Raw genomic sequence first — 22,470 nt, 5'->3', positions numbered from 1 at the left:
CACACTCTCTCTCTCTTTCTCAAATACAATCTTTTAAAAAACGTATGTATTGATATTAGTCTACTAACTGTCATAAATGTACAATACTAATATAGGAAACTGTTGATAGTAAGAGAATCTGGGTGAGGGTATAAGGGAAATCTAGGTAATATGTTCTCATTTTTTCTGAAAAGCCAGAATTTCTAAAAAAGCCTACTAAAAAAGGAATAGTGAGGGGAAGGAGGCAAGATGGCATTAAAGTAGGGGACTTTATTTCATCTGGTCCCTTGAATTTAACTATGTAACTATCAAATCATTATGAGCACCTATAAATTCAATCTGAGATGTAAAAAAAGAATTGCTGAAATTCCACAAATAGAAAACCGACCACTTTTTGCAAGGTAGGGGGTGTGGAGAAGTGAATCTGAGGGGATATATCAGAATATAAATGGTGTGTGTGTGGGAGGGGGAAACTCCATAAGCTGGCTACTGGAAAGTGATATAGCTGTGGAAAACCTTCAGGGAACAAAAAGCCACAAAGAATCACCCCAAGCAGCTTACACTGAGCCCAGTCCCAGGCAAGGGACAGTGCAACTCTGCCCAGGCAAAGACATCAGAGAATCAGTACAGTAGCACCCTCCCCCAGAAGCCCAGCTGGAAAAATCAGGAAAACACTAAGTTCACTGAGCACACAGAAATGCAAAACTCCAGCATTGGGGAAAACAGTATATAGAATTTGAGATATTTTTTTCTCATGATTCTTTTATATTTCAGTTTCAAATTTTCCTTTTCTTTTTTTCATTTTTCCCTTTTCAATGAGTTTCTTATTTTATCAACTATTTTTAAGTCTTTTTTAACCTTTATTTTTACATTTATACTTTGTAAATATATTCTTCATTTTTTACTTTTCACTATATTCAACTTTATTTTTGTACATATTCAAGTTTTGCTTCTTTTACAATTTTGGGATTTAATGTCTTCTAACAAACAGACCAAAAAACAGCTAAGACCAAGTGAATCACCCTGTTTTGTCCACTTGGGAAGATTATATTCTTTCCCCCCTCCCCTTTTCTCTGTCTCTGTCTCTCTCTTTTTTTTAAGTTTCCAACCTCTTTGGATATGTCTAGTGTGCATTTTGCTTGGGTCATGGTTAATATTTTTTATTTTGTTCTCTTGTTCACCCGTTCTCCTCTAAGCAAAATAACTAGAAGGATGAATTTACAACAAAGGAAAAAACTGGGGTAATATTGTCACAGGCCTAATTTATATGGATGTCAGCAAAATGTCAGAGCTGGAATTCAGGATACTGAATATAAAGTTACTAGCTGGGCTTGGAAAAAAACATTAAAGACACTAGAGAATCTCAGTGCAAAAATAAAATCTAATCAGGCCAAAATAAAAAATGTTTTAACTGAGATGCAGTCTAAAATGAATGCTCTAACCTCTAGGGTAAATAAGGCAGAAGAGCTGACACAGAAAACAAGATGAGAGGAAGGAAGCTAAGGAAAAGAGAGAAAAACGAATGGATCATGAGAGGAGGCTTTGAGAAATCAGTGACACCACAAAGCAAGACAGTATTAGAATTATTAGGGTCCTAGAGGAAGAAGAGAGAGAGAGGAGCAGAAGGTATATTTGAGCAAATCATAGCTGAGAACTTCCCTAATGTGGCAAAGGAAACAGACATTCAAGTCTAGCAGGCAGAGAATGCACCCCCCCCAACCCAAAATCAGTAAAACTAGATCAACACACTAGCATACAACAGTGAAGCCTTCAAATTTCAGAGATAAAGAGAAAATCCTGAAAGCAGCTCAAGATAAGAAGTCCTTAACCTACAGGGGTAGGAACATTACAATGGCAAGCAGACCTATCCAAAGACCTGGCAGACCAGAAAAGGCTGGCATGATATATTCAGAGTACTAAATGAGAAAACATGCAGCCAAGAATATCCAGCGAGGCTGTCATTCAGAATGGAAGGAGAGATAAAGGGTGTCCAGAACAAACAGAAACTAAAAGAATTTGTGATCATTAAACCAGCCTGTAAGAAACATTAAAGGGAATCCTGTAAGCAAAGAGAGCCCAAAAGTAACAGACCAGAAAGAAACAGAGGCAATCTACAAAAACAGGGACTTTAGAGGTAATACAATGGCACTAAATTCATATCTTTCAATAGTTACTTGAATGTAAATGGGCTAAATGTTCCAATCAAAATACACAGGGTATCAGATTGCATAAAAAAAAAAAAAAAAAAAGCAAGACACATCCATAGATGCTGTTTACAAGAGACTCATTTTAGACCTAAAGTCACCTCTAGATTTAAGACGAACACAGACAGCAACCTCTTTGACCTTGGCTGCAGTAACTTCTTGTTAGACATACCTCCAAAGGCAAGGGAAACAAAAGCAAAAATGGACTATTAAGGAATTCATCAAGGTAAAAAGCTTTAACACAGCAAAGGAAACAGAAAACAAAACTAAAAGGCAATCTACAGAATGGGAGAAGATATTTGCAAATGACATATCAGATAAAGGGCTAGTATCCAAGATCTATAAAGAATTTATCAAACTCAATATCCCCAAAACAAATAATCCAGTCAAGAAATGGGCAAAGGACATGAACAGACATTTCTGCAAAGAAGACATTCAAATGACCAACAGACACATGAAAAAAATGATCCACATCACTAGGCATCAGGGAAATACAACAAAACCATAAGGAGATATTACCTCACACCACTCGCAATGTCTAAAATTAACAAGTGAAGAAACAACACATGGTGAAGATGTGGAGAAAGGGGAACCCTCTTACACTGTTGGTGGGAATGCAAGCTGGTACAGCCACTCTGGAAAACAGTATGGAGGTTCCTCAAGAAGTTAAAAATAGAGCTACCCTTTGACCCAGAAACTGCACTACTACTTACTCCAAAGATACAAATGTACTGATCTGAAAGGGCACCTGCACCCCAATGTTCATAGCAGCAATGTCCACAATAGACAAACTCTGGAAAAAGCCCAGATTTCCACCACCAGATGAATGGATAAAGATGAGGTAGAAATATACAATGGAATATTACTCAGCTATCAAAAAGAATGAAATATTACCATTTACACTAACATGGATGCTGGAGAGTATGATGAGTGAAGTAAGTCAATCAGAGAAAGGCAATTATCATATGGTTTCACTCATATGTGAAATATAAGAAACAGCAGAGGGAAGGGACGGAAAACTGAATGGGAAGTCATCAGAAAGGGAGAACAAACCATGAGAGATTCTTAATTATAGAAAACAAATTGAGGGTTGCTGGAGGGGAGGTGCGGGGGGTGGGGGGAATGGGGTAATTGGGTAATGGATATTAACGAGGGCATGTGATGTGATGAACACTGGGTGTTATATGCAATTGATGAATTACTTAATACCACATCTGAAACTAGTGATGGCTAATGGAATTTTAATTTAAAAAAAAAAAGGAATAATGACTGGAATGATTATAAAAACAGTAAAAAAATGCTGCAGATTTCTGTCATACTGAAAGAGAGAGAAGAGATAAAGTTGCCTGCCACCAATGGAGATGACTGCTAACTAGACAGAGTCTAGTTAGAGTCTAGTTAGCAGTCTAGTTAGCAGTCATCTCCAATGGTGGCAGACAACTTTCTTTCTCTCTTCTCTCTCTTTCAGTATGACAGAAATCTAGTTCAGAGTAAACATCACGTTCAGAGTTTCAGAATTCAGTTTTCAGAGTTAAAAAGTTGATTATCAAAAGAAAATAAGCATTTCCTCACCTTTTCAGGAAAAACTCTAGTTCAATCCTACTTGACAAGAGAAAGGTCTTTTTAATGGTCGCTAGTTGGCTAATATATCCTGAAGGATGACAGGGTTAGAAAAGAACATTTCGTGAGCTCAAGTGAAATAACTAGTTTAGACAAGACTCATCAATAAAGGCTAAGAAACATTAGGCAAAGGCTGCTGGGAAACAGAATATTCTCAGGGAACCAAATCATTGCCTCACTGATCAGGTGCTAATTACAAAGAAGGAGGGGAAAAAATCCCATCTTTATAATGGATAGATCTAATGAATACCACCTAACCAAATGACTATAATTTGGGCAGACAACCTGGTGTTATATGTCTTGAGTTATGAATGAATATAAAGTACACAGGAGCATCTAAGCCAAAAAACCTAAATATAATCCAGCCTCTAGACCAAACTTTCTATTTTTAGGAAACACAGTAGGTGCAGATACAAGTTAAATACCACAAGGAAACAATCATACAAATCCAGAGTGTGGAAAGTTCTGCCAGACAACTGGTCTTATCTTAAGAAGGCAATATTGGGGGGCACCTGGGTGGCTCAGTGGGTCCTCTGCCTTCGGCTTAGGTCATGATCCCAGGGTCCTGGGATCGAGCCCCATATCTGGCTCTCTGCTCAGCGGGGAACCTGCTTCCCCCTCTCTCTCTCTGACTGCCTCTCTGCCTACTTGCGATCTCTGTCTGTCAAATAAATAAATAAAAATCTTAAAAAAAAAAAAAAAAAAAAAGAAGGCAATATTGGTGGTAGGGGGAAGGGAGACTTGTAGTACAGCAATCTCCCCTTATCTTTCCACAAAGCAGATGAAGCTCCTTCTGATCTACCATCAGCATGTCAATACTAGCCTAATGCTATTCACAATACCTATGTCATTCATCTCACTTGTCTCATCACTTAAGCATTTTATTACCTCATATCATCACAAAAAAGGTAGAAGTATAGTACAATAAGATATTTATAGACCACATTCACATAGCTTTTATATAATTATGATCAACATATCCTTATTAATCTCTTATTCTGCCTAATTTAGAAATTAAACGCTATTATAAAAATACACATATTGAAAAAAAAAAAAAAAAACAGGGTTTGGTACCTGCAGTTTCAGGCATCCACTGGGGGTCCTGGAACATATATTCCACAGATGGGGAGGCATATTAAGTGTCTAAAGCAATAACAAATATTATGCATGAACTCTGATTGAACCCTAGAGTTTGAGAAAACCATCTGCAAATGGACAACTGAAGAAACCCGAATATAGACTAAAACTTACAGCTCCATTTTAAAAGAATGACATCTGTAGGAAAATGTGTTTAATTTTTAGAGATGCCTGGCAGCATTTAGGGGTCAAGTGCATACACAAATACGTATTATATAAACAAATTTGTATAAACAAATACTACAAATACTACAAAATGTTAACAACCATATCCAAATGGTAGTCTGGGGTGCTTATTGTACGATTCTTTAAATTTGCATGTTAGAACATTTTTTTAAAGATTTTATTTATTTGAAAGGGAGAGAGAGAAATGGAGCACTTGCATCAACAAGGGAGGGGCAGAAGGACAAGCAGACTCCCCACTGAGTAGGGAGCCCAACACAGGGCTTGATCTTGGACCCTGAGATCATGGACCTGAGCCAAAGACAGAAGCTTAACCAACTGAGCCACTCAGGCACCCCTGAAGATTCTTAAAGTAGATTGGGGGTGGTGAGGGAGAATGGGGGGTAAAAAAAAAAGGCTGCCCGAATGAACTGTAAAGCACCAAAATATAGTAATAGATTCTATTGACAAATGTAACAAACTTTCACATTTTAAATTAGCATCCTATAACACATACACTGCATAAACATTAGGAAGGTGGAGCACGGAGGGAATCAGTTTAAGAAACACTTCCCACCTTCCGAAAGTTTAAAATATCAACCAAAACACTGCTGATAAAATCACCTCAGACAGGACACCTCCAATGTCTCTCATTTTCTCAGAAGAAAGGTGACTACAAAAGAGATATCATTTTCATTGTTCAATTACAGTAACTGAAAAGTAACAGAAAATTTTATAACTTAGAAATTTCAGTAATACAGGAAATGAGTTGGACGTTCAAGAATATAAATGAACTCAAGAAGAGTGTAAGTTAACTAAAATTAATAGCTATATGATTTCCTATACCTTATATTAATAATGGATTTCACAGAAGTAAGTTCTTCTTAATCCCTTAATAGAGGCTGTGCTGTAGATACATACTGCTACAAAGCATAACCATTGGCCCCAAAGTCAAACCCTTCATAATGCCTTAGAACAAATTAAAATTAAATTTGTGGAACAAATTTAAAAATTTTACTTAAGATAATGGAACAGATACTTCCCTGTGCCTGTTCCAATTCTACAGCCACATAACTATAACAATCTCATGCTGATAAATGTCAGCTCCTTTTACACATAACTGTCCTTTGATAGTCCTAATAGACATGAAAATGTTCCCTTAGCTTTATCTCTCCCAAACTTTGCAAAAATATCATTCTCTCTGCCATTTGCTTCCTCCCTTTTCTAATCCTGTCTGTTTTTCCCTTTTCTAATAATTGCTGTAATACATATAATATGGCTACATAATACATATATAATAACACTAGTACCCAAAATATCACCTTGAGAAAAACTAAAACTACATATACTGGAAATCTTAAGATATAGACCTTCATCAAGCTCACAAATTACTTTGGTGAACCAGGTAATTCAGACTAATCTACTGAGAACAAGAAAAACTGGATACCTGCTTCCCCCAGATAAAATCAGAAAAACAAACAAACCCCCCCCCCACCTCTTTGAAGGTTTCAGAATGCTAACAATGCAGTAAAAAAGGTAAGGAGGCTAAGATTTGAGACAGTAAGGAAATTCTCAGAGGTGGGCCAAGCATCTGGGGCCATTTTTCCTAGGTTACATCTGTCAATTCCATAAGGTAACTGAGAAAGCTTTACAGACCTACAAGACTGGAGAACTTAAATATGGGAGGTAAGAGCCCAATGGAGTATGGGAGTAGGGAAATGGGGACTGGAGGGGGGACTTATAACACCCCTGGTTTTATGTTAGGACCCCAAAGAATCATATCCTAAAAGCAAACAAAACATAAAATAGGCTAGCCTTTGCAAAATGTGGAGCCCATCTTTGAAACATTTCAGTCTCTGGATTAAGATGTACAGGATAGTTCATTATCCTATTTAGTTCCACTAGATAGCTTCCTACTGAAAGCAAACACAAGTCTTTCATGGAAGGAGGTAACATCATCCTTAAACCAGAAACTATCCCTAGGTTTTTGCATATGTAATGCCTTAATAAGAAACATCCAGGTAGAAAAGACGAAGACAACATGATGAAAAACTGAATAATACAAAAGCCTACATGAAAAGATCTACAAAGGATCAAAATAATAAAGTTACCCTATACAGACATGCTTAACATTTTCAAAAGTTTTTGTTTGTTTGTTTATTTGTTTGTTTTTTAACTGAGAAGGTACCTGGGTGGCTCAGTTGGTTAAAGGTCTGCCTTTGGTTCAGGTCATGATCTCAGGGACCTGGGATCCAGCCCGGAGTTGGGCACCCTGCTCAGCAGGGAGTGTGCTTCCCCTCCCACTCTGTACCTGTCATGCCCCCACCCCTCGCCCCCCTGGCCCCGCACCATGTGGCTCCTTCTCACTCTCTTTCTCTCTCTCAAATAAGCAAAAACTTTAAAAAGACAAAAAATAACAACAGAGTCATGAAAAACTGGCCCAGGACAAAAGTCTGCTAACTTTGAAATTTCAAACCATACCTCATTTCCTACTCCTTAGATTCAGCTCTGATTAAAAATTCCCACAGCTGCTCTAAACCTTCCTTATTCAGGTCCACACACCTCCCAAAAGAGTATCTACTAAAGAAAAATGTGTCATTCAGTAAAAGGAATTCTACACAAAAAGGCCCTTTAACCTGCCTTATTGGTCCAGTCCTTGAGAGGGAATATAGTCCATTCATTTGCCATAAGAGCATAAACTGTTATAGAGAACCGACACAGCTCAAATCGGAGATTTCCAAGCATTTTACATCATAACACATTATAGACAACCTCCAGGTGTATCTGTATATAAGCATACTCAACTTAATTGAAACACAAATTTCAAAAAAACCATTCTTAGCTAAAATAATCAAGGCCAGGTGGCTGATATAATGACTGGCATATTATAGATTAATAGAATAGAACTGATAGTCCAGGAAAAAAAAATTTTTTAAAAACAAGGATGAGGGGCGCCTGGGTGGCTCAGTGGATTAAGCTGCTGCCTTCGGTTCAGGTCATGATCTCAGTGTCCTAGGATCGAGCCCCGCATCGGGCTCTTTGCTCAGCGGGAGCCTGCTTCCTCCTCTCTCTCTGCCTGACTCTCCGCCTACTTGTGATCTTTCTCTCTGTCAAATAAATTAATAAAATCTTTAAAAAAAAATAAAAATAAAAAAAAATAAAAACAAGGATGATAAGACAGTTTGATAAGAAAGCACAGTATTTGCAACAAATAGTGCTAGGACATTGCATGTCCATATGCCAAAGAATGGAGTCAAATCCCTTCTGCACACCATACACAAAAAATTTTACTCAAAATAGATCACAGGACTAAATGTAAGAGCGCAAACTATAAAACTTTTAGAAGAAAACACAAGAGTTCTCTTCATAACCTTGAGCTGGGTGATGGTTTCATACATAAAACACCAAAAGCACAAGCAACAACAAAAGAAACAGAAACTGGATTTCATTAAAACTAAATCTTTTGTGCTTTAAACAATACTATGAAGAAACTGAAAACAGGAGAAAATATCTGCAAATCACATGTCTGATGAAGGAATTGTACCTACACTACCTAAAAAACCCAGCTTAATAATAAAAAGGTAACCCAACTTAAAAACAGGCATAGAATCTAAAACATTTCTCCCAAGATAGACAAATGACCAATAAACATATGTAAAGATGATCAACATCATTAGCCATCAGAGAAGTGCAAATCAAAAACACAATGAAATACCACTTCCCATCCATTAGGAAGGCTATATCAAAAGACAGTCACAGACATTGACAAGACGCAGAGAAACTGAAACCTTTGTACCTTGCTGGTGGTAATGTAAAATGGTGCAGCCACTTCGAAAAGCCAGTATGGCAGTTCCTCAAAATGTTAAATATGGAATTATCCATACGACCAGCAATTCCATCCAATGTGGTTAAATATCCAAAGGAACTGAAAATCTGTCACACAGAAACTTGTACGTGAATGTCTATGACAGCATGACTTACAGCCAGCTAAATGCCCACCAACTAAAGAGTGGATAAATGAAATGTGGTGCCCCTGTAGAATAGAGTATTACTAGGCCATAAAAAGGAATGAAGTACTGATACATGCTAAGATGAACCATGAAAACATTGTGCTAAGTAAAATAAACCAGCCACAAGACCATATGTTACATGATTATATTTACATACAATGCCTAAAATAAATCTACAGAGACAAAAAGTAGAAGATAAGTGGTTGCTTGGTGCTGGGGAAAAGTGGGGGGTTGCATAGGAATGGGGAGAGTGATGCTAATAGGTATGGAATTTTTAGAGTGACAACTATGTTGTAAAAGTAGGCTGTAGTGATGGGAGCACTACTCCATGAGAACAAACAAAAAATAACTTGTATATTTCAAATAGGTGAACTGTAACGGTATGTGACTTAAATCTCAACAAAGCTGTTAAAAAATTCTTAGTCCCTTACTTTATTACTTGTGATATTTCACTGTGATATTCTGTTTCATTTCATTTAAAAATACATTAGTAGTAACCTCCTGAATTCATCACTGGCTATTTGAAAAACACTGCCGGAGTCCTCCAACAGTAGAACGAATGCCCACTTCTATGATCAGGACTAACCCCATCACACCTCACATTCCAGAAAAAGTCCAACTCTTCCTGGTCATCTTCCCCAAGTTCTTACTGCCACAGTATTGAGTACATCCTCCACTTTGCCCAATCTTTCAATCCTCCTAGGCCCTTCACTGGCCTTCTGAAATTCCTAATTTGTGATAGCCAAATTTAGCTGATTATACTACCTTTACCATTCCTTATTATCATCTACCCTCCTTCAATTCTTCCCCACTAACCGAGGATGTTATCGAATAGTTAGTTCACAGTGAAGTATCCTTATTTCCTTACCACTTGCTTGTATTCACCAATGACTGACCCCTTTGACAGCTCAGCCTCTCTTATTCACTGGCCTCCTCATTTCCACAGACTTTTCATTCAACTCCACCTTAGCAGCCCACTCCAAGTCCATCCTGGGTATTATCATTGCTAGAAGAAACTACCATACCTGTTAAATCTCTACTTCAAGCATCCCACTCTGACCAACACATTCAAGACTTCTAGAGCATTACTTTATCCCATCCCACTCACCTCTAACAATTCTAACAATTCCCAATAAACTTTCTTACTACCCACCCTGACTTCACCACCTTTCTTAACCAGTTAAGATTTTATGATTAATTCCACTCCTGAAAGCACTCCTAACAAAACCAAAACCACACACACACACACACACACACACACACCTCATTTCCCTTGTCCCTTCCCTTTTCCTTATTTTATAATGACCTAGTTTTATGTATCACTTTGGCAGGGTGAGGGGCCTATCATTCAATCAAACACAGATCTAAGTGTTGCTATGAAGGTATTTTGCAGATGTTGTTAACATCCACACTCATTTGACTTTAAGTGAAAGAGACAGTCCTCAATAATGTGGGTGCTTCTTATTCAATCAGCTGAAATATCTTAAGAGCAAAACTGAGGTTTCCCTGAGGAAGAGGAAATTCAAGTCTGCAGCATCAGCACCTGCCCTACAGATTCCCAACTTGCCATGCTGATACTTGCTAAGATGTATAAGCATCTTAGCTTAAAAACTGAAACACTTTAACACAGGTAAAGTCCCAAAATAGTGCATGATAAATGGTTAAGTACTAAATACCTATCAGCTATAACATTATTAGAATATTCTGGATTCTTGTTTTCCCTTGGTTTTAATTTTTTATTTCTAGCTTATTCAACAGTGTGTGTGTCCTGGAGGAGTAAACCACCTCTGAATTTTGTGGGGGAGAAGTGGCAAGATACAAAATAAACTATGAAATATCCATTAAACAATTAGATCCCTACTGAATTTCAGCCAAGTATCTTCACACACAATATAGCTACCCCAAACCCAACAGCCAAATCAAAGTCACTCCCTCAACTCCCTCCCCTACCTTCATGCTCTCTAGACTTGCAGATTTTTGCCAGTATTATTTTTCTAAGCCTAAATCCTTCCTGTCCACGCTCAATTGCTGCTCACTTCTAAAGGGTCAAGCTATATAGAAGTTATATAATCTATTATCTAGAAGAATCTAGATAATAGATTGTTTTCTATGTGCATAGCACCCACAGGTAATTTCCAGCAGACTAAGTTACACTACTAGAAATTGCTTCTGGGTGCCACACACATAGAAAACAATCTATTTGTATTATTAAATAATAGACAAAAAAGTTAATTACCAACTCTGCATTCACTGTCATATAATCACTACTTTGTCTTTTTGACATTTTAAAAACCACAATTCAAGTTTTCTTATATTAATGTTGAAAAACTTTACATTGCTTTAATTACTCTCATAATCCCTCAATTTCAATTACTATTCATATCCTTTAAATATACAGCAAGTACAGGTATTTTGATCCTTATTTTATACATTGTGGAGAAAAACTATGTTTTAAAAATCATTGCTACCAATGCAATAAAAGAAAAAACTAGGGGTATAAAAGTTGGGAGAGGGGAGATAAAAAACTGGAATAAGTAAATAAAGGATGTATGATTTATACTTGAAAATAAAAAATTTGGGGTGCCTGGGCGGCTCAGTCAGTTGAGTGCCTCTGGCTCAGGTCATGATCCCAGCCAGCATCCTGGGACAGAGCCCCATCTCTGGCTACCTGCTCAGCAGGGAACCTATTTCTCCCTTCCCACTCTGCCTGCGCTCTCTGTCACGATCTGTCTCTCTCAGATAAATAAAATCTTAAAAAAAAAAAAAGAAAAGAAAAACTCAACTACAGAATTATTACAAACAGTAACAATTTCTAAAAAGCAAATTATTTAATATAACTAGTCAATAAGCAAAAAAAAAGCTTTCTTTTATATAACCAGGTAGCTGAAATGGAAGAAAAGATGCAATTTCTAAGAGCAAAAGAAAGAAAGAATAGCGCAAAATCTAAAAATACTGTTAGGAATTCAAAAAGGGAATTGAAAAAAATGAAAAGATTAAGTTTTCCCATATTCTTGGATAAAAAGAACACCATAAAACTGCCAATAAATACAAAAAAAGAATCCTAAACACAAACTAAATCAATGTAATAGAGGTTAATCAAGGTGGGAAAGGTGGTGTCAAGAAGGACATATTAACTTGAAAAGGGCATGAGTAAATTTTCTGGGTGATGGTAATGGTCTATATTTTGATCTGGGTATTGCACAAGTAATATACAGGCAAAATTCATTATGCTGTGCATCTTGCTATATGCAAACTTTACCTCCATAAAATAAGTAATTAAGTCATCTCAACAGAAATGGAAACTAGACTAAAGGGATTGATTCCCAAGTAGGCAGACAGATCAGTGGACCAGAAATGGTCCCAAATACACTTAGCAATCCAGTAAATTATTAAGGTAGCATTGCAAATCTGTAAGACAAAAATGGATTATTTAATAAATGATGTTGGGACAACTAGATGGTCATGTGGTGACAAAAATAAGGTTGAACCTATACATAATAGCTTGCCCCAGAATAAACTCCAAATAGGTTAAAAAAAAAAAAAAAAAACCAAAAACCAAAAGGCAGAGAGAGATGAACAAAAAAACCCTAAGAGTACTGGAAAGATAACATTTGATAATTGCTGGATAATGCTGAGTCAGGGAAAGACTTTCAAACAATGACATACAATTTAGAAGTCAATAAAGATTGGTAAGCACTTTAACTGCTGGGGGAAAAAAATCAGTGTGATAAAACCACCATAAACAAACTAAAAAGTAAAGAGCAAATAAGGAAAAATACTTCCAAAAAATAGCATACAGCTATTTTCCCTAATGTAAAAATAAATTCCCTAACATAAAAATAAATTCGACAAATCTGAGAAGTAACAAAAGTGACATAAAAATAGGCAAGAATATGGACAGTTCACAATAAAGAAAATATAAATAGCCCTTGAAAGACAAAAGATGTTTAATGTTACTCATAATAGCAGGGCTGATGGAATGTAAGTTGAAACAGTTTCTTCAAATGTTATTTTGGCAATATCTATCAAACTTAGAAAGCACATACATTCTAGGAATTCCACTTCTGGATATGTATACTACACGTTTCTATACAAGTGTTAAAAAATGTATATATAAGGAATCCACTGTACCATATCTTTTCATAGCAAAAGGCTGAAAACCATCTAAATGTACATCAAAAGGGGTACTTAAATCAATACTAAACCTGTATAATGGTGTTACAGACTGAACTTGTGTGTCCCCTTTGGGAATTCTGAAGGTAATTAGGACTACAGGAACTCATGAAGATGGAACCCCATGATGGGATTAGTGTCATAAAAAGAAGAGAGAGCAGTGAGGACATGTGAGGACACAGTGAGGGGACATGTCAAGCCAGGAAGAGTCCTCACAGGAACCAAATCTCTGAGCACCTAGATCTTGCACTTCCCAGCCTCCAAAACTGGAATGTTTATTGTTTAAACCACCCAGTCTATGGTATTTTGCTATAGCAGCCCAAGCTAAGACAAATAGTCTCAGTGAAGTGTGTTTAAAAAAAAAAAAAAGAAAGAATAAGCATGACATTTATGTCCTGATTGACTAACAGGAAACCATCCTAAGCTATACTGTTAAGTTAAAAATAAAAGCTAAAGAATACTGTGCATAGTATGGAACAACTTAAATGAAAAAGGTGAAGGCAGAGAACATACATTACACATACAAGGCATACAATCCATCACTGGCCATTCTAAAATCTTTAAAGTTCAGAAAAAATATTTCCTTATAAGTTTAGTACAAACCTATTTGGTGTCAAATTCTGACAATAATTTCCATAAGGCTTTTATAAAGATAAAATTTTTATCTTTATTGTACTATTTATGCTTTTGTTGCAGAAATATTAATGTATTTAATTATAAGATGCTACAACATTCCCCAATAGGGATTTTGAATAATGCAGTAAATGCACTATATTACCTTTCCACAGCAACCCCCCCCCCCCCAAACAAAACAATTCTGAAATACAACTGGATCTAGGGTTTTGGACAAGGTATTATATATCTCTATTTACTTACACATACATAAACCATCTTTGAAGGGATTCACAGGAAACTTAACAGTGTTTCCTTGTGGAGGAACTGTGTGGCTGTGCAGAATGGGAAGGAGACTATACTGTACATCTTTTTAAATCTTTGAAATTCTGAATCAAGTAAATACATTACCTAAGATGTAAATAAAATTACTAAAACTTTTCAATTCTCAGCTACATGCTTTGGTTTTCGTTTGACTAGAAAGTAACCCTTTCTTGAGTCACAGAGAAATCTGTGATGGCTTTCCTTTATTTCATTTTTGGCTGACCCATGTGGCAGCTGAGAGTCAGAGAGTCATCCTCTAAGGATCAAGTCAAGAAAGGGTGAGTATCCATCCCTCGTAATAGCTTTTAGCTGATATTTTGAAGCTTCATGCCAACCAAAGTTTTTCTTTTCTAGTGACCCCAAAAATATTTTTTTCTAGTGACCCCAAAAATATGGTGGGGGGGGTTGGGACCCTCAGCAACAGAAAGCCCATACTTCTCAATATTAGAAAAACTTAAGAAATGCTCCTACCATAAATATAGCTGTAAGTCATCAAAGCTTCAATACAGGAGTTTGAGGACTCTGATTAGTATTTGAGTAGCATCTTTTCTATCTGCTTTTCATATACTTCCTTTAATACTTTATTGTGTTCCAAAATGAATTTGAGGATAAAAGGTTTATCTTTTATAGCATACAGATTTTGACTTATCTGTACCACACTCTCAACTTTAACCAGAAATTAGGAAAGAAGACATCTTCCTTTCTGCGGTTTATCTAGTGAGTACATTTTAAAAGGTAATATGACAGATATAGGGTTTTGAAGTCCCCAAATGCTCCAACATCCAGCACTCAGACTTCAAGATTAAGGAAATTCCCAATGAAATGCCTATCAATATCTGGTTTCTTGCATTAGGACATAAATGCACTTACATTTGTCCTTATTTCCCATCAGGTTATACTCATGAAAAGTACAGACTAATTTCTACTTCCTGTTGCCCCCACATCACTTAATGAATACCACCTATGTAAAACCAGTGTCATTTCTTAGTTCCTGTCTTCAAGGAGTGATGTACCAATATAACCACAGACACACTACACAGAAAACTCAGAAAAACACAGGAAAAATATTTCCGGATACTACTTATAAATAGCTTCTCTCGTTTTTCTAGAGGCCTCTAGAAAATGATTAATGAACTGTTGTGGTTACCCAGTCTCTGACAAGTTTGCAGTCTTCACAAAGTCACAAATTCCAGTAAGACTAAAGATGGAAAAGCATTCCATTTTCTTCAAATACAGAAACAGGATACAGCTACTCCCAGCTCCTAGATTACCATTCTTTTAGAAATCTGTCAAAATCAACCTAGGAAAGCTTAGACAATTCTCTGCAGTGGGAAAGGTAAACACGGCAAAATAACTTTGTATCAGAGAATGTGGCAAATAATTTTTTTTAATATTTGCTTTTAAATTAAATTTAAAGCAGAGAGGATTACTGTTCCAAACGTTAAATTATTCCAGTCAATTCAGATTAGATGAGACAATCCAGTTTTAAATAAACCCCCAAAGATGCAGAGGGAAACAACTGGCATTTACTGGAGAACTCAGATGTATACATGAAATTTGTTTTTAATTTACCTGGCATTTTCCATTTGTTCCAAGTTAAAAATAATAAGTGATAATAACAGCTAAAATTTCCTGAATACTTACATCTAGGGTCCAGATACTGTACTAGTGCCAAGCACTTTACATGCAATGCCTTACTTAAACCTTACAGCCCTATGAGATTATGTGCTATTATTATTCTCACTTGACAAATAATAAAACAGGCCCAAAGGCAGTATATAACCTGAACTAACCAACCTGGCCATATAGTTAGTTAGATTTGGATCCTGAATTTGAACTCAGAGCTGACCTTAAAACTTATGGTAACAACGACTATTACGTTTGGGCTTCTTAACTTCCTAAAGGACTGGCAGATTTTAACCAAAACTGACATACTGCCAAAAGGTAACAGGAGACAGACATATATATGTACTGTATAACCCACCACTGTGAAGAAGAACGGCAGCTAATATGTGTTCTAAAAGAACTTATACACATACATATTCACATGTAATTTCAAAAACGGATTTCAATGAAATTTAGCCTGCCCAGATATTTGGAGGCAGGCTTTTGTTTGTTTGGGGGAAGCCCTCTCATAAATCTTTTAAAAGAATATAAATTCACTGTTTAGATATGCCTTCATTCCAATCCTTGATTGGAAGCTTCTTAAGGCAACTCTTCATTTTCACATCTTCCACCAACTCTCTGAGAGTAAAGAGTCTCATTAGTAAAGCATGGTGCCGTGGAATGAATAAAATCTATCATTCAAAAAACTTAAGCTTACAGTGAAATTTTCATTTGTTTTATAAGAATAGATTACAGAAAATACTTAATTTTTTCTGCTTCTGAAAATTACAAAAGTCTAAATTTCATTGCTGTTCCTGACACAGGATTCTGATTATCACCCAAAAACTTTTTATCCCAATATGTTTTCTGGAAAAACCTATCCCAAGAACAACATTTCTATAAAAAATAGTTCCAAAAGGGGTGCCTGGGTGGCTCAGTGGGTTAAAGCCTCTGCCTTCGACTCAGGTCATGATCCCAGGGTCCTGGGATCGAGCCCAAGGAGCCTGCTTCCTCCTCCCTCTCTCTGCCTGCCTCTCTGCCTACTTGTGATCTCTGTCTGTCAAATAAATAAATAAAATCTTAAAGAAAAAAAAAAAAAAAGGTTCCAACAGCCTCAGCTTACAGTTTTAAATTCAAAAAGGTTAAGCAACTTTTCTATGGCTCAGGAACTTGTTGATGACAAAGTCTAGAAGACAGAACTGAAAAGTGAACCTAGGTCTGATTACTGGACAGGTCTAGTTTCACCTATTGCCCTAATAGGACAGCTCTTCTTTTAGTACTCCTGTCTCTTTTTAGGTAATAAAGTCTGTTGACTCAGAACTCATTTCTGAAATCAAAGTTCAAGTTAATCTGCATTAGAGTAAGAAAACTAATTTTCTAAATGTTCATGTAAAGAGCTCATGACTAAGACAATAAGCATCACAGCTCTGAAATAGGCAAATGATTCATATCTAGAACTATGTAGCTACAATGACTTCCTTGCACTACATGAATCCAAACAACTTATTCTCCATACCACTGATTTGACCAGAGACCTCTACAGAGCTGGCATCTTAATGTCAGATATTATTTCATACTTCTACATGTGCCACACAGTGGTTGAACTATCTAGATGATTCGAGTATGTCCAAACTCAATTCACAGACAAAGCAGACTAACTTGAATCAGACTTTTATTCAGTAACTTCCTCGACTGTCTCTAGGATAGTTTGTGACTAACTGGACACTTAAGTTATTTCAAGTTGCTTCACTGAGCACTGAGTATCTTCACAAGGTCATTTCCATAAAATTAGGCATTGAGTTTAGATTCTAATCTCATTAATTTGGGTAGAATTTTTTATTAAATTAATTTCCTCTCCAAGTGGCCTTTCTCTGAGGACCTAAAGGAGTACAGGGATATAGTTTCCCACACTGCCAGGACAAAAAGACAGCCCATTTCAAACTTATTAATGGAATATACTCACCAAAAGAATTAGTGCTATCTCTTCCTTTAAACATAATTTAGAGTGGAAAGGGGAATAACTGCTCATGGGTAGAGTTTTTCTTGGGTGATGAAAATGTTCTGGAATTAGATAGTAATGATCAATGTAGAACTTAGTGAATATATTAAAAACCACTGATGCACACTTTAAAAGAGTAAATTTTCTGATATGTGAATTATATCTCAATAAAGCTTTTTTTTAAAACCAAAAGAAATTCAAAAACAAAACAAAAAACTGGTTTAACATGTAGCCTGACAATGAGCTACTGCCAAAGGATTTGTATTAGTAACCCTTCCTGAAATCTGACATACTGTAACTAGGTAAAGTACTAAAAGTTTGGTATCTCAAGATTTTCATTCCTTATCTTAATAAAGTATCATTTCCTTTTTACTTGTCTTCTACATCAGGCAATAATGAGCTCACCTCAAATTCTCTCATATCCAGAGAATATCTTGGATATTCTCTCTCATATCCAAAACAAATGCTAAAATTTATTAAGTAATGAGTGGAAAAAAGATAGAACTTGGATAAGTAAGTATTATTTGGGTTTTTAGGCCCATATGCTTCACCAGTAGAAAAATGTTAAATTAAGTTAGGCCCAAATGCTTCACCAAGGTAGAATTTTAAATTAAACATTTCTAAAAATGCAATTAGAAATTAAACATCTCTAATAAAACTTTTTATGTAGCTTATTTCCTATAGTCTAGCTTTTCCACTTATAAATGTCATCAGAAACTTTTCAAGCAATATTCGCAAAAACACAAACTCAGTCATTTTAGACCCCTATTGTAATAACATTATGCCTGTGTGTGATACACAGACTTTTAGACAAGGTTTTGTTGTAAGATAAGGAATTAGAAGTGACGGGGGAAAAAAGGTAAGAAAATATTCAGGGGCGCCTGGGTGGCTCAGTTAAGTGTCTGCCTTCTGTTCAGGTCATGATCATAGATCTGTCAGGCTCCCTGTTCAGTGCAGAGCCTGCTTGTCCCTCTCCCTCTGCTCCTCCCTGCCCCCCCACCTATAAGCTGTCTCTCTCAAATAAATAAAATCTTTAAAAATAAATAAAATATTCAAGAGCCCCTACTGTGGTACCAGATAATACATATGAACCAATCATTTAGACATCTGAAAGTGACAGTATGCAAGAGGCTTTACAGAGAACTTTAAAGACTGGATTTAAGCCTGGATTTTAAACACTACTAATTGTAAAGAGCTTTTCATCAATCTGACTCTTTTTGAACACTTACTCTATTTCAGGCTAGGTGTCGGAGACAGATGCAAGACAGGCCTGTCCTCAAGGAAGTCTCACTTTGATTGCTTGCTTTTGTCAGGCACAGCACTAAACATGTTCACGGACAGCATATGACCACCTAGGTTTAACCCATAGCAGGGTAATTTGAGATAAACATTACCAGTGACTATAAGACTGTAAGGCTATTAAACTTAAAAGTTAAATTTGTAAATAAAGAAAGCCATTGTATATTTAGACCAATCTCCTAATTCTACTTCCCAAACACTGTAAGTTCCAGATTGTACCAAAACGAAAACACAACAATAAAATGACCCAGAGTACAACTATACCCTTTTTAACACACACCACTTACATAATTATCTCATTTAAGGGACATCTATTACAGTTTCGTCAAAGCATCCTCTTTCATTAAATGATACTTCTTTTTACCTTCAAACTCTCCATCTAAATACAGTACTGAACAGTTGCTGAATGAATGAATGAAATAAACAGATGTTCTAATTGCCAAAGGTATTTGCTGGATGCTTATCTCAAAACACAATGGACTGACAGACCAGAGTTCTATAGAAAAGACTACTGAATTTCAGAGGTAAAAATAGTAACCACTGAACATTGATACCATGCATGCAGTCAACATGTTATTAAGTTCACAGTAAACATCTGATGGCGAACTCTCAGAAATTAAAATGAAAAGCGATCATCACAATACTCTAAAATGGACTTGGTTCTACCATCTAAGGACTGGAAACACAAGTGCAAGACAAAGAGAGGAGAGGGTGGGGTGAAAAAGTCAAAAGGTCACCACCGAGTGACCCTCAAGAGAAAAGCCCGATGACCACTAAAGCTCGCTCACAGCTTGATGGACACCTTCCGCGCCAGGTCGAGGGCCCAGGCTCCCCCCCCGCAGCCTAGAGCTGAAGGCCACCCCAGCCCTTTTCGGCGCCGCTGCCTGCGTTCGCCCAGAACCTTAGCACAAAGAAACCACCGAGAAACAAAACACAGACCCCGTGGGCGCCGGTCGGCGTCGGGACCCGGCCACCGGAGGAGCGCTCTCGGCTCCCCATTGCCGGGAGAGGCAGCCAGGGCGCGGCGGGCCGCTCAGGCGCCTCCGTCCGGACCTTCCCCGAAGTGTTTCAGAACTTGCCACCCACCCTCCGCTCCATTCTCCCCTCTGGATGAGGATGCGAGACCCCCGTGAGAAGGGCGCGCGAGGACAGACGGGCGGAGCTGGGCGGCGGACAGGGAGCACCAGGGTCCCGTAGCCCCACGCCCCCTGACCGGCCCCCGCCTCCCGGGCCGCTATTGTTCCCGCGCCGCCCCCGCCGCCGCGCGCTCCCGCCCCCACTCTCGGGAGGGGGTCACGGCTGAGGAGAAGGCGGCGGCGGCGGCGGTGGTGGCGGCGGCACAATAACATAAACACGGCGGGGCCGCGGGCCGCCCCGGCCCTGCGACGCCCGCCGCACTCACCCCACAACGCAAAGAACGACGACAGGAAAGCCCGCCGGCGGGACTGGCGCCGTCCGGGCGGTCGCCACGGCCGTTACCCAGGGCTGCTCGCGGCTCCCCGCTCCTGGCCGCGTCGTTCGGCCTCCGCCGCTCCGCTGAGTAACAGGGACGCGGGCCGTCACCACGCACGCCCGCCCACGTCATCGCGCAGGGCCCCGCCCCCGCGTCTCGGAAATGGTCCGCGGGGCGGGGCAGCCCCGGGGCCCGGATTGCGGGGGCGGGGCCCGCAGTCCGGGGGCGGAACTACTCTAGGGGCCGGGAGGACTGGCGGAGGTCGCCTGGAGGCGGAGCTGCCGGGAGAGTTTCTGATAGCCAAGTGTGAGGGGCGTGTCAGGGAGCCGGGCGGGGCGGGGCCCTGCGCCCGGCACGTGGCGGCGTGTGGCTAGAACGCCAAGCTTTTGCCCGGGGGCATTCCACTAGTGGGAGCCAAAGCCTCAGGGGCTCCTCGCCTCAGGCTTTGAAAGTGAGGTGCACTTAGGCCAGACCCTCCCCACCCTCTCTCTCCCGGGGAGCAGGCACCCAAGTCTGAGCGCACACCGGAGAGACAAAATGCTCCTTACCTTGACCGACAACACATTACATTCTGAGGACACCTGTCCAGAGCCCAGCAACCTACAGCAAGTAATTTTTCTTTTCAGCCACCTGGAAAAAGCCGTCTCCTCTTTTCCCAAAATCCACCTCGTGCCAGATTGAATGTATTATCTTATTTATCTCTGAGCCCCACAAAGCATGTATTTATTATAGAAGTGACATATTGGCGAGCCCTTAAATATCCAACAACGGGTGACTAAATTATATGCATCCATGCAATAGAATATGTCTTAGCAATTTAAATGTTATGTGTTCAAGGAATTTTTTTTTAAGATTTTATTTATTTGAGAGAGAGAGAGATCACAAGTAGGCAGAGAGGCAGGCTGGGGTAGGGGTGGGGGTAGCAGGCTCCCTGCTGAGCAGAGAGCCCAATGCGGGACTCCATCCCGGGACCCTGAGATCATGACCTGAGCGGAAGGCAGAGGCTTAACCCACTGAGCCACCCAGATGCCCCAAGGAGTTCCTAACAATACAGGAAAATGCTGACAGTATATCATTAAGAGAAAGAAGCAGGTATGTATATAATGATCCTACCTACATATTATGTATCCATGGGGAAAAAAAAAAAAAAAACTGAAAAGAAATTTGCCAAATTATTTTAACAGTACTTCATCATTGGACTCTGGAATGAAAGGCAAATTGATTCTCTTCTATATTTGCGAAATTTTCCCTCATGGTTTCCAAATGAAACAATTATGTTCATAATCAGAAAAAAGTACATTACTTTAATAATGAATACATAAATATTTGTTGAATAAATGGGTAAATTCAGGTACACTATCTCCCCATGTCCTGTTGGGCTGGCTTGTTCCCAGTGATTCTGAAATGAAATATATATATATGAGCAATCATTTATACATTCTCTCCCTATTTCCTTGCTCCCTCTCAGACTTCTTTATTTCCTTCCTTCCTTTATTTCTCCAATAAATATCTATTTCATGTCCACTCTGTGCCAGGCACCGTGCTAGCCCTGGTAATACAATGGAGCTTACAGATGTAATCAACATAATGTGGAATTAATAATGGTAAAGAAATCCAAAATGATTACTGCATTATAATGCAAACTGATATGGAAACAAAATATTATGAAACTTACTGATAAAGTTTTTAAGGCTAGGAAAGTCTTCCTGGAGGAACTGCCTCTTAAGCTAAGAATAGATTTAACCAGGCAGAAAATGTTTCAGATGGATGTAACTTGGTGAGCAAGGGTCCCGTGATGAGAAGGAGCAGAGTGAGTTAGAGAAATTGTGGAAAGATCAGCACTGCTGGAAGAACAAGAAGGAGCTATGAGATGAAGTTGGGAAGACAACTGAC

At 38.4% G+C, this 22,470-nt stretch overlaps 1 protein-coding gene across 30 annotated transcripts in view; it reads right to left on the bottom strand.

Moving 5' to 3' along the window:
• The window catches only part of MAPK8 (mitogen-activated protein kinase 8), a 103,368-nt gene extending 82,632 nt beyond the window's left edge, over positions 1-20,736 (bottom strand). For 4 of the 30 annotated variants that reach the window (XM_082719918.1, XM_082719901.1, XM_082719911.1 and 1 more), the window contains exon 1: positions 20,604-20,694. The gene's annotated coding sequence lies outside the window, so the exon portion shown is untranslated. Of the gene's footprint in view, positions 1-3,755; positions 3,835-4,877; positions 4,947-17,789; positions 17,888-19,054; positions 19,178-20,526 lie in introns of all 30 variants that reach the window. The other 26 variants (XM_082719912.1, XM_082719904.1, XM_082719919.1 and 23 more) reach the window with 15 other exon arrangements.
• Between the last annotated feature and the right edge of the window lie 1,734 nt (positions 20,737-22,470).

The sequence above is a fragment of the Mustela nivalis genome (assembly GCF_964662115.1).
Source record: "Mustela nivalis genome assembly, chromosome: 2".
Taxonomy (NCBI): domain Eukaryota; kingdom Metazoa; phylum Chordata; class Mammalia; order Carnivora; family Mustelidae; genus Mustela; species Mustela nivalis.
This window is presented reverse-complemented; position numbering and strand designations above follow the sequence as displayed.